Source organism: Malaya genurostris, unplaced genomic scaffold (genome assembly GCF_030247185.1).
Source record: "Malaya genurostris strain Urasoe2022 unplaced genomic scaffold, Malgen_1.1 HiC_scaffold_53, whole genome shotgun sequence".
Taxonomy (NCBI): domain Eukaryota; kingdom Metazoa; phylum Arthropoda; class Insecta; order Diptera; family Culicidae; genus Malaya; species Malaya genurostris.
In genome coordinates this window covers 29,801-42,073 of record NW_026682685.1, presented here as the reverse complement: position 1 = coordinate 42,073, position 12,273 = coordinate 29,801, and the positions used below count along the sequence as shown (strand labels likewise).

Sequence of the window (12,273 nt, the reverse complement as noted above, 5' to 3'; positions counted from 1 at the left end):
CATTCGATTCAGCTCGAAGATCTGAGCAAATGTCTGTGTGTGTGACAAATATTGTCACTCAATTTTCTCAAAGTCACAATAGTGAGATTTGGACACACACACACCAAACGACGCGGAGAAGCCAAACTAGGCGTACTTTGATATTGATATATTAAGATTAAAGACTGCTTTTTTACATTGTCTTTTAGAACGGAACATAGATCCGGATGCGATACAATAGCAGGCTATATTGAACCATGAGACTTTTCATTATATCCAACTTTTGTGGAAATCAATTCAAAAGTATTCATGCAAAATGAGTCCTAATGTGGTTTTATTAAACATTTGACCTTGTGAATCAAAAACCATTTTGATCTAGATTCAATTTAACAGCACACTATGTTACTACACGATCTTATCATTTTATTCATAAATAATTTTGGAATACTTTTGTATGATTATTAATATCAAGATCATTAGTATTATTTCGTCTAACCGAAAGATGTTCGGCTGTGCCCTATATCATTCATAAGTTCGTTCACCTTTCCGAATCTAGGAGTAAATTTTTTTGTTTGTGTAAAAAATACATGAAGCAATCTTTTTTCTGTAAACCACTTTCAGACAGTTGAAGTTTTTCATGTCAACTCAAATAATACCTACATTTAACTTATCGAATTAGCTGATTTGGCGGTTACAACTCCCGCTTGATCTGTCAGAACCGATATTTAATTGCAAGCCATCGTCGGAAGCGTACTTCACCAACATACGACAATCAACTTGATACGCTAATAAGTGCGGTTGTGTTTTGCAACAATTTGCTTTTTTAATTTTTCACAGCGTCACCGGCTATCAGTTTATCGAAACACGTAGTAAAATCGAGCCATCGGCCATCGTAACCAAATTCATGAAGGAAACTAATCAAATATATTTTGGCAGGAACTATCAGCGGCTTCCACGGCCCATTAGACAAATTTCAACTTTGTTCCAAATCATTTTTGATGCTGGAATATTTATCGCGAGCATGCACTAACGTATTTGTTATATTAGTGCACTCAGATTATTTCTTATATTAGAATAACGCATGCAAATAACAAACCCTGCAAAAATATAAAGATTTTCATTGAATAAGTTTCAATCGAAATAAATAATTTATTTACCTCACAACAGGCGATTCTTCAATTGTTTTGACGTTTGGGAAATGAATTGTTTGTTGTTTGAGGTACATCTTCTCACTCACCATGGACTGAACCTCTCACGTCACCCGAGTCGACTCGTACACTCAAAATAATAATCATATTATAGTTACGTGAAAAGTTATGTGAATATTTTCCACCCTACTTTTCACGTAGCTTTTAATGGACTGGCATTTAAAAGCTGTTTAATGCATAATCCAGTAAAAGTTACGTGTTTCATAGGTAAAATGTAATGTACTGTTCATATCACATTTATCTATCAATTCATATCAAATTTAGATACCAGAAAATTATTATTTTTTATATTGGTTGAAGTCGAAAGGGAGATTCCAGATTTTGATATAAATCTATGAAATGAAAAATGCCATGAAATATAAAACATTTATTTCAGAAAATTGTCATATAATTCCAATGGCTTAAAAAGCAACTAATAACGTCGTGGTATCTCAAATCGACAAGCCTCCAGAAATCGTTTATGTTGTCACTGCCGTCCAACCGAAGCCGAAGTCGAGATCCAAGAACTCCCACAACACTACCGATGCAGGTTGAAGTCGCATTACATGGTTCCAGTGTCTCTAGCTTCTACCGACGCACAGTGATGCCTCTCCATACAAAAGTTGGCAAAAACCATAAATTCGTCGATAAACGTCAGCTGGATGATTTTTTAATAATAATTTGAGGTCTCTGAATATATTTCCATCTTGATAATTTATGAAAAAATATTCGATCCACCTAAAAGTGACATGATGCATTCGCTACGGACCGGAAAATGACGACTTTTTTAATAAATTAACTTGGGTGTTTTTTTTTTATTTCGTGATTGATTTGGAGTTTTCACTAATGTTTCAGATAATGATTAAACCTGTGTGGAAAATGTATACATTAAAAAAAAACTTTTTCCTTGTACCTTGAAAACATCAATTTTCTCCAAAAGGGCTTATCTTTATATTTTTATTTTCTGATATGATGTAACTTACAGCTGACGACGTTTATTGCACTATGAGTATAGATGGGAGAGTAACAAACGAAAAAGTGTTTTATTTTGTTTTTCACTAAAATATTGATTTTTGGAAAATGTTCTGCATTTTGCATTTTTTAAGTTTTTCGACTCGATTTTATGAAAGAACACAAACTTTTCAACAAAAAAAGTACAAAACAGAATTTGATTGAATACTATCGGTTTATTATTAATAGTGGATTTTTTTATGTTAAAATTTCTTATCAATCAATGTAAAATGAAAAATGACGCTGAGCAAGCATGTATAAAGTGGTTTTCACGGTTCAAATTTAGAAATTTTTTATATGGACTACAAGAAAGTTCCGGTCAACAAAAAAAACTGCATGTGGTGGGATCGACTAGGTGCTATTTATTATAAGCTACTCAAATTAGGTGACACCATCACATATTACACTTGTTGCGTTTGGACAGAGCATTGCATGGAATAGAATTTTAATTCATGACAATGCAAGACTCCATGTTTCGAAAATTTTAAATGTGGCGCATAACTTGTCAGGTCAGTTTAAAAAACCACGACACCACCAAAGATTGGATCGATTCATTCATCGAATCTGGAATCAGAACAAATTGGCTCAAATGGCACGTTCCCCTTGATTGGAATTTTTTTAAATGTGGTATCCGAGTATTACCAGGAAGATGACAGTAAGTATTACATAACGTTGGACTATATTTTGAAAACCGGTACTGCAATGACACTCTCACTGAAAATCATGAAACTTAGCAGAATGTATGTATGTTACAAAAATGTTGATTTTATTTATAATATAGCCGTTTACACTAGGGTCTTATTTTAGCGGTCTTTTTTATACGGTTTTTTTATGCGAAGATTCAGAGTTATGCGGTTTTTTTTATGCGAATTTTCAGAGTTATGCGGTTTCCCTTCTGCGATTTTTTTATGCGAAGTTTCAGAGTTATGCGGTTTTTTTAATGCAAAGTTTCAGAGTTATGCGGTTTTTTATATGCGTTTTTTTATGCGGTACGTAAACTCGCATAGAAAAAGACTTCAGTGTATTTAAATTTCACTCGCACCGACTTCATTTACAGAAGTATAGCCCTTGTTTTTGTGATTTTTATTGTCGACCCCGCAAACGATTGAAAATAACCTTCAAGGTGCAGAGATGTGCAGGATCGCATAGTGGTTTTCGAAAAGTAGAGAAAAAATGCTATAAAATCAAATATTATTTAACAGTGGCAGCCCTTTCATACCTATATAGAACTCTAATCGCAAAACACCATCATTGCGCCATATATTTTGTATGGAAGGATGAAATCAAAGTTTACAATACCCTATCTTTGAGAGGATATGGAGAGATTGTTTCTTATTCAAAAATTTTTATACTTTAAACTGTAATCCTTCACTTATCTGAGAATTCAAAAAAATTAATGCAGTGCAAGAAAAAAATAAATTTATTTTTTGGATTTCTGCCACCTTGGCATCACTGTGCGACGGCCTGTTTGAAGCATTCGGTAGGAGCGGGTAAACTCCGGACTCACGCAGGCACTCGGTCCAGTTGAACACATGGAAACTTTCATACTGGAATGATCCGGTCGATGGAGTAAAAAATTGTAATTAAATAACTTTTCTCGCAAATATTTACACTACTTACTTTTCGGGGGCCACTGCTCGCCATTTTCAAAATCGAGTTTTTCACACTGGAAATTCACGTAAACCTTATGTGATGACTCTATTCTTTTTAAGGGATGTTCGTATAACATTCATTTTCGTCACGTAAAATATTCAATTTGACATTTGAAACCATTCTATGTGATTTTTCAAGTGAATCGAACGTGAATTTTTATTTGAGTGTAGAATAGGGTGACTACAGTCACGTGACAGCGAGGTGAGATTTGTCGAGTCACCTCACTCGACTCGCAGAATAAGGGCCACTGTGTTGACCCAGCGTATGATATTTCATACATATGGCAATTTCATTAGGAAAAAATGTCTGCGTTTCCCAATATCTTCAACACACAAAAATATGGAATTTGGTTCATATTTGAGAACCCCTGGTTTTCGATGGATTTATCGATTATGAGAACTTTTTCTACGCAAAGATCTGATTTTGGGTTTTATGAAATTATTGATTCGGATGGAATTTTGTATACGGTTTCGTTTGCCGCATGTTGTTTCGGACTCTGATTCAAAACCGGACACCTTATTATCTTTTATTTACCATGACCACAACCAAAATGATTCCAAATTCCAGTTTGTTCCAAAATCAAGTCGATCTGCGACAGAAAGAATATGTTAAAGTGATAGGCACTATTTACGTAACGTAACCACAAACCACAAATCACTACACTTCACACATCGAAACTCGCAACGTGGCTTTTTGATGCAAACCGAAAAATAAACAAACAACAAAAAAAAACAATGCAACGCCTACTTCTCACTCAGCGCCTCACAAAATGCAAATTAAAAACCAGTAAATAACACAGAATAAAACGCAGAATCTCAGCAAGTCAACAGGAAAAATCCTCCAGTAAACAAGTGAAAAAAAACCTTTATTCGTTCAATTAAACATTCAGTTGCAACGTACTGCTTAGACACACACACATACACAAATCGCACACCCGACATCACGCACGGACAGGGACACATTCGGCGTAAAAGAAAAAAAAACATCTCAAATTAATCTGTTAAAAAAAAACAAACAAACAAACAAACAAAAAAGAAGAAGTCAAAACCAAAACTAGAAAATGAATAAAAGTCAAATTCTGTGATTTCCAAAATGACCCATGTGAGAGAGTAGCAAAACGTCCGTCTGAGTGCCGGACGCCGAAAGCACCGGAGGAAACGGAAGAAACTTGAACCTCTCCTCGAACTGTTCGGTAATCGAAATGCATGCAAAAATAAAAACAAAAAAAAAACAAAAAAGAGAAATAATAAAAGCAGTTAAATGGCAGTACTATTTTTAAAGGCAACTTAAATAGCGGAAACATCCAGTAGAAGAAGGACAAAAAAGGAAAACCAGATTACTGTTCCGGGTTTAGCAGAAAAGTGGAAAGTTGAAAACACACTCACACTTACACACACTGTAGATAGAAGACCGGGATGCCGAAACAGAGAATCGGTGGATGGAAAACAAATATGGCGATTGAGTGAGAGCGGAACCATGAAACAACTCAGAAATGGCAAGGAAGAAAAATTTAAAAAAAAAATGATGTATATTTTAACTTATTATGTGTAAAAACAAGCAGAAAGCAGAAAACAAGAAATATATGTAATGTAAATTCTATTTAAAAAAACGGTTTTATTTTGTTTAGTCGAACAATGAGAGAAAGAACACTGAGCGAACGCGTTGACTTTATTGCTTCCTCAAAATCGACTCGATCCAGGGTACAAAATGTGAAACCCGAGTGTAGATGCCCGGTTTCCGTGCGGTTCCACAGACCCCTCCGAGCGAGGTTATACCGACAATGTCGAACCGACAGGCCGGAACACCGGAACGAACTTGCAGCGGCCCACCGGAATCCCCCTCGCAGGTGTCCTTACCGCCTGCCATTTCACCGGCACAGATTTGCGACGGTAGAATGCCCTGCCGGAAGCGTCGTGTCCGTGGTGACGCTATCAAACGGTTACATTCGTCGTTCGCGATAACCGGCAAATCAACCTGGTGCAGTTCCGTCGGTTGATCTCCGTCTGTGATCGAAGGTGAAAACAAGTTACAGTCTTACAGACTTGCCCCAGCACCCTCAGATTTCATACTCACAATGTCCAAGTCGTCCCCAACCGATTGCGGTGAGACGTTCGGAGGGGGGCGCCGTGTCCGATCGCCACAAACACGCCGGTTGCACGAACCTTCCCAACGATACACTCCGGTTAAGCCGGATCAACGAGATGTCGTTGTAAGCCTGCACTCCGTTGTAGGCCGGATGATGCACTATTTGGGAAATTTCCACATCCTGATGGTCACTGTCGTCATCGGTGCTCAGATCGTAATCTCCGAGTCTTATCACACGCGGGGGATCCCTGTGGGAAAGGAACTGTTGAACTTGATGACGGTTTTCGGCTGATCAGTTTCACAACACTTACCGCATCCGACTGTTGGCACAGTGGGCTGCAGTCAGTACGAACTGCGGCGAGATCAACGTTCCACCGCAGAACCACTCAATCGATCCGTTGGCCTCCGGACGCCCGAGAGCTGCCATATGAGGAAACTGACCTACGTTAGTCTTCCAACCACCGACCAGGTACTCCATCATCAGAAATCCGGCACTCAGTTCAATGCAGCCGGCCAACGTAGCTCCCAAACGCAAGAATGCACTGAACATCCTGAGCTGAATCGGCGAATGAACTTGTTTCCAACGGAGATTGCACTTTTTGTTTTTCGAAACGCTTCAGTACTCGTCAAATTACCAACATGGAATGATTCATGTTTTGGTGCTCGGGCTGCTGTAAAGCGTAAACTCTTCTAGTTCGCCTTCACTCCCCCACCCTTCTTCGGAACTCAAACCCGGACCCAGCCAGCTCCTGTCGCAATTCGATGCCTAAGATGCTATGATGATGATGATTGGCTACTTCAAAAGCTCTTCATCCCCGCCGCTCGGCAACCTCAACGAACGTGCAATCGCGAAAGTATTTCAAAAATGTCTGCTTCAGTCAATACGGTCATATATCGTTTCCGTAGGACAATTTGACCAGATTACCGAAAATTTCGAAAAGTTCGATATTCGGAAAACATTCACATCGTCTCACACCGCGTTCACCCCGGGCTGAGAGACCCGAAAAGCTCCCGCATGTTCAGTGGCCGCGCGAAATATTTTCTTCGTCATCGGTCACACCGCTGGCAGTAGGCAATGAAAGTCACAGAACTTTGAATGCGTCATCATCGTCATCGACGTCATACCGAACTGTGACTCGGTTGGCTGCTCGCCTTCTGCTCACCGGACCGGAGGGTTTACCCCCACGAGTGCGCCCCCTACCAGACTGATCAGACAAAACACCGCCACAAGAACGCGGACGAACGATTCGTGACAGGTGAGCTTTTTTCTCTTCTCCATCGTAGCAACCTGTGCGCGCGAGAGTCACGTGCTTCGTCAGTACGAACAGCGCGAAACGGACATGAATCGGCGATGAAAGAAACAATCAAAACGCGTGTAAACAAGAACGGTTCGGAATCGCTTCGTTTTTGTTTTGGTTTTCTTTCTGCCTTTCTTTCTGCGATCATTTCGGCAAAGGGGATGGAATCGATTCGAACGGTGATGAGTCACTCGTCATCGTCGTCGTCGTCGTCGTTGGCGCATATGCTGCAATTTCAAGTATTCACATTTTGTCCGGTTAGTGGACCAGTTTAATCATACCGACGCGACAGGCCTCCCGATTGAGCCGCGGAGGCCGCACTGCTGTGATTCATTCTTGATCCGATTATGCTGTGTGAGAATTTGTCAAATTGCATAATTAAAACCATCCTGGAGATGATTGAATCGGTTATGAACGAGTTTTGTGGACACCTGCGATGAATTGATGGAATGTAAGTGGACAACGATAAGAACTGAAACAACTCAACTTCAACTGACAAAATTGGTATCACATACTCATTTTTTTTTACGTGAATACGCCTTACTTCACTATGGGACGCCTTTTCAAAATTTACCCTCTGAAAGAGTGATCAGTTTTTGGTTGTGAATATCTCGTGTTGTACCTTTCGTATCAACATAATTTTTACTACATGCAGTTGGAAATACGATCAGCATTCTATGATAAAGTTTCCTGTTGTATGACATAACCACAAATATATCAAAATTAAAGTGTTCTAGAATGTATATTTCTTGTACCTGCACGGAGAACCCGCAGATCACAAAATTACAATATTGCAATTGTTGTTTCACGCCCTGGTTGTTTCAACTAAAATGTTGTTGATTTAACTAACATATCCGTTGATTTTGTCATAACCATTCAGGTAACCGAAATTGTTGTATTCAAATGCTGTCACTTGGAGGAGAACGAAGACAGCAAAACGCAGAACAAAAAACCTTTTCATTTCACCAGAAGCGTTTCATATTGAAAATTTTCAATGGTAAATGAACGTCATTTATGTTAGTTACGTAGTGGTCGTTTATCGTAAGTGAAAGTATGCAGAAGAATATATCAATTAATTGTAAAACAAGTTTTCCATGTGTTAAATAGTATAATTTTTTTTAATTTCATTCGAGAGTAATGTATTCTAGGACAGTTCATGTCAATGTTATTAAAACCGCTTAACGCTTAAAAATTTGCTGCTAAAGTGAAGTGGTACTATTTGTATTTTCTTGAAAGTGTATCTGTAGCGTTAGGTTTACCAGCGAGCCATTCTGCAAGTGAAGGAAAAATTTCCTAATTCCCTGTGACCATTTTTCTGATGAGTTCCCTTTTGAGAATTGTAATCTTTTGGTGCATTTCTATATCCTTTGTGAGTTTAGTGATAAAGATATAAGCAGTTAATTAGGTAAAATTTCGTTGTTCAAGCAGTGAACGATTAGCTGCCCCCCGAAGAGGCTAACAGTAAAATATATTTATTGCAATTGACGTCTTAAGTTCAAATAACTGAATGATTGTTTGAAACAACTGAGACATTTTTTTGCTTTCATGCATTCAAGTAACTTTGCTGGGATTGGGTCTTTGCTCAACTGCACGAATGACATCTCATTGAAACGTTTCATTGTTCGCTCAGGGTGTTTGGCATTGCTCAACTGAAACGTTTCATTACTTGTTTGTGGTGCATGTCTTCGTTGGGTCTCGTTGCTAAGCTGCCAGCACGATAAATAAAAAATGACAGATTAGTTAAAACAATAGTCGATAAGTTGTACCAAATTTTAACCAATCAAAATCAGAAAAACAACTTATATTTTAGTTGTTTTGCGATCGCTGGCTTTTCCGTGTGGTATGAAAGGTTAACATATTCCATTCAATCTAGCCTGCGCCTGGTTCAAGTTCAGAATTAAGTTCCAGGTACAGAATCAAGCATTCAGTTCTTCTGCGGGACGGATTTGTTTGTATGCACCGTTCGCAGTGTGAGTTTCGTTTCAAACAAGGGCAATTACACTAGCATACAGCTGCTGGTCGTTTGCATTGGTCGTCGCACCATTGAAACCGTTTTAACGCGAAATTTAATGCAAACTCGTTGTTACACATTCAATTCCATTTTGAAAATTGTGCAAAATCGAGGACACGCACAATCGCAGATGTACTCAATACAGCGTAACTTTTACGAATGTCCAGGTGTCAAGCTGAAAATTTGATAGAATATCAATGACAGATGTGGCAACCTAAAAAAAATTAGAGGGTTGTATGCAAGACACGACCGAGCACAATAACATTAAAAATGAAGCGTTTCTAGGGTTCCCATAATAAATACGAAAGTAAAGAAAATTACAAACTTGTTCTAGTTTAAGCGCTTAGATTGTTAGCGAATGATAAAATTGACAATTAGATTCTTTTTGCCCTTCACATAAAGAAAGGTTATACAATCATTGTGAAAACCGACTTTTGAACCGAGGCCGAGTATCATACCTTATGATCAAAAAAGAGCCGGAATTTTCAACCGGCTTGTCCAATCGGTAAACTTTTATTCTCTCAACGTTGGCAACACTTTTATACACATTCTGTCAAATTTTGACGCATATCGTACGATTAGTTTTTGTTTGGCGTCTACATAAAGAAAAGTTGAAAAATTTTCGTGCGGCGATTTTTATAATGGATGGAAATTTATAACAACGTGCGTGCATCAAATTTTGTGTTGCAAATGGATTTAAGTGTCACGCATTCTCAATGCAAGAATCCAATCCAACAGCCTTATTTTCAATACTTTACTGTCTCATTCGTAAATGACCGACACCAGAACAAACGAAGAGAGACGAAGCATTCCCGTTTCTCATTGATAAAAAGAGAGAGTATAATAGCGTCTGCAGGTAGCATCAGCAGAATTTCAATTCAATTTCGTCTGTTTTGAGTCAACGAAAATAACTTTTATTAGCTCTGGTAGTGTCTACCATAATATTACACTAATTTATCTATATCTATCTTCTAAAACTTGGCACAGATACTTCTTTGAAGACGATACAAACAGTTTGCATACCTTAGATATGAATGTATGGGGGGGTAATAAAATCGATATTTAGATGGTAGATAGTATTGCTGTTGTTAATTTGAATGCGATGCAATTTTCTTTAAATGGTTTCAGAAGATCTGGTAGAAATTAAAAAAGTTATTCTATAGTACGATGATCATAAACAGCCTTTCGTTATAAAATAATCATTATCAGATGGAAAATTTTGAGCGATTACGTGGAAATAATGATGTCATAAGAATTTTCATAACCAGGAGGAAGTAGCAAGTGTTTATAGCCATGGATGCCAAAGGTATCGTAGATCGAATGTGACGAGGAACGTTAACTCCAAGTACGTTACAAGCCCATATACTTTTTGGAACTCAGAGGTTACTAAGACGATGTTTATAGAGAGAAAGTGTTTTCAATGTTCCTAAAAAGGTTTCAAATATAAAACTGGCCCAATTTGTCGAGAATGTCGTGAAAATTATGATTATTGTGAGATTTGAGATGGAACACTGATCATTTACAATCTGAACATGAACGGAGTATTGTTCAATCGGGTTGTCGTCTATGTTGGAGGTCTAAGGGAGGAACGATCTCACCAGTATCCTGCATCTTCTATTCGCGTTGCTGTAAACACCACTACAGAGAAAATAGAATGTAATAAATACTCGCGGATGGATTTGCTGCAGACCAATTTTTGTTATTCAGTTTGAAATCACACGATTTACTTGTAATTTTTCACACATTTCAGCTAAATCTGATAACACCGACAATGATATACAGATGGCGCTTCGATCGGTTGACGACGTTTAATTTTGGGTGGTAAATTAGCAGTTTTCATCGCATGAGCATTTTTCAGTTTCGCGAATCAGCAATATTCAATAAATAGTCACTTTCCACTTATCAACAAACACTTATCACAGCGGCACAGTCACTCAAATTAACTGTTTTGATCAATTACTTCACTATAAGTTGTTTGATACACATTGTAAGGAGTGTATCGATAAGTAGTTAGCAACATTCAAACAGTTATTACTCTGAAATGGCTTTATTTTTGGCAGCGTGTTTTGAGGTGACATGTTTGTTTACATGTCAATAACAGCTGCGCAATCGATTGGTGCTCAGAAAGTGGTGTCACGAACAACGGAATTGCAAAACGGGTGAAAGTGCACCACATCAGTGTCAAAAATATTATTGAGAGGTTCGGTAAGACCCTTTTCATGAAGGATTTGCCCCGATCCGGTAGGAAAACGGGTCCCAGCCAGCCCGGCCGGGACTTAAAAGTGGTAGAGTACATCAGGAAAAACCCGTTGGCGTCGACGCGGGTTTTGGCCAAGCAGTTCAACACCAGCATCGAGATGATTCAACGGATCAAAGTTCGGAACTCCCTGAAAACGTACAAGAAACAGAAGGTGCCGAAAAAGTCCCTGGTACAGCAAGTTCAGGCCAAAACAAGGGCGCAAAAACTGTATAACCGGATTCTACAGTATAAAGACGGATGCATCCTGATCGACGACGAAACCTACGCCAAGGAAGACTCTCGAGCGCTGCCCGGACCGCAATATTATACGAAATCGGTGTACCAGGACCTGGACGACGCTGACACCACGGTGGCGATGGAAAAGTTTGGGCAGAAGGTGTTGGTCCGGCAAGCAATTTGTACCTGTGGTTTGCGGGCGTCGATTTTCTTCACGAAGGGCACAATTAACGCCAAGGTGTACGAGGAAGAATATTTGAAGAAGAGAATGCTGCCACTGTACAGAAAGCAAAAGGCTTCTCCTATCTTCTGGCCGGATTTGGCGTCAGTCCACTACGCCAACTCCGTTGGAATCGGATTTCGTCGAACGAATGTAAAAATTTGCATTCTGCGATTCGATCGAGTGATACTTTTGTATGGAAAATTCGAACTCGATTCAGTTTCCGTAAGAATCGCGCGCTTGTAAAAAGAAACAGTTGTGAATAATTTCAGTCGCAATTTTGATTTTTTTCCCCAACACTGCTTGTCAAATACGGAAAAAATGTGATAGTAGTAAATACACACACAGCTAGC

General features: G+C 38.7%; 1 pseudogene; it reads right to left on the bottom strand.

Annotated features, from left to right (window-relative positions):
- Positions 1-5,497: 5,497 nt before the first annotated feature.
- On the bottom strand, positions 5,498-6,568 carry LOC131440046 (serine protease snake-like; annotated as a pseudogene).
- Between the last annotated feature and the right edge of the window lie 5,705 nt (positions 6,569-12,273).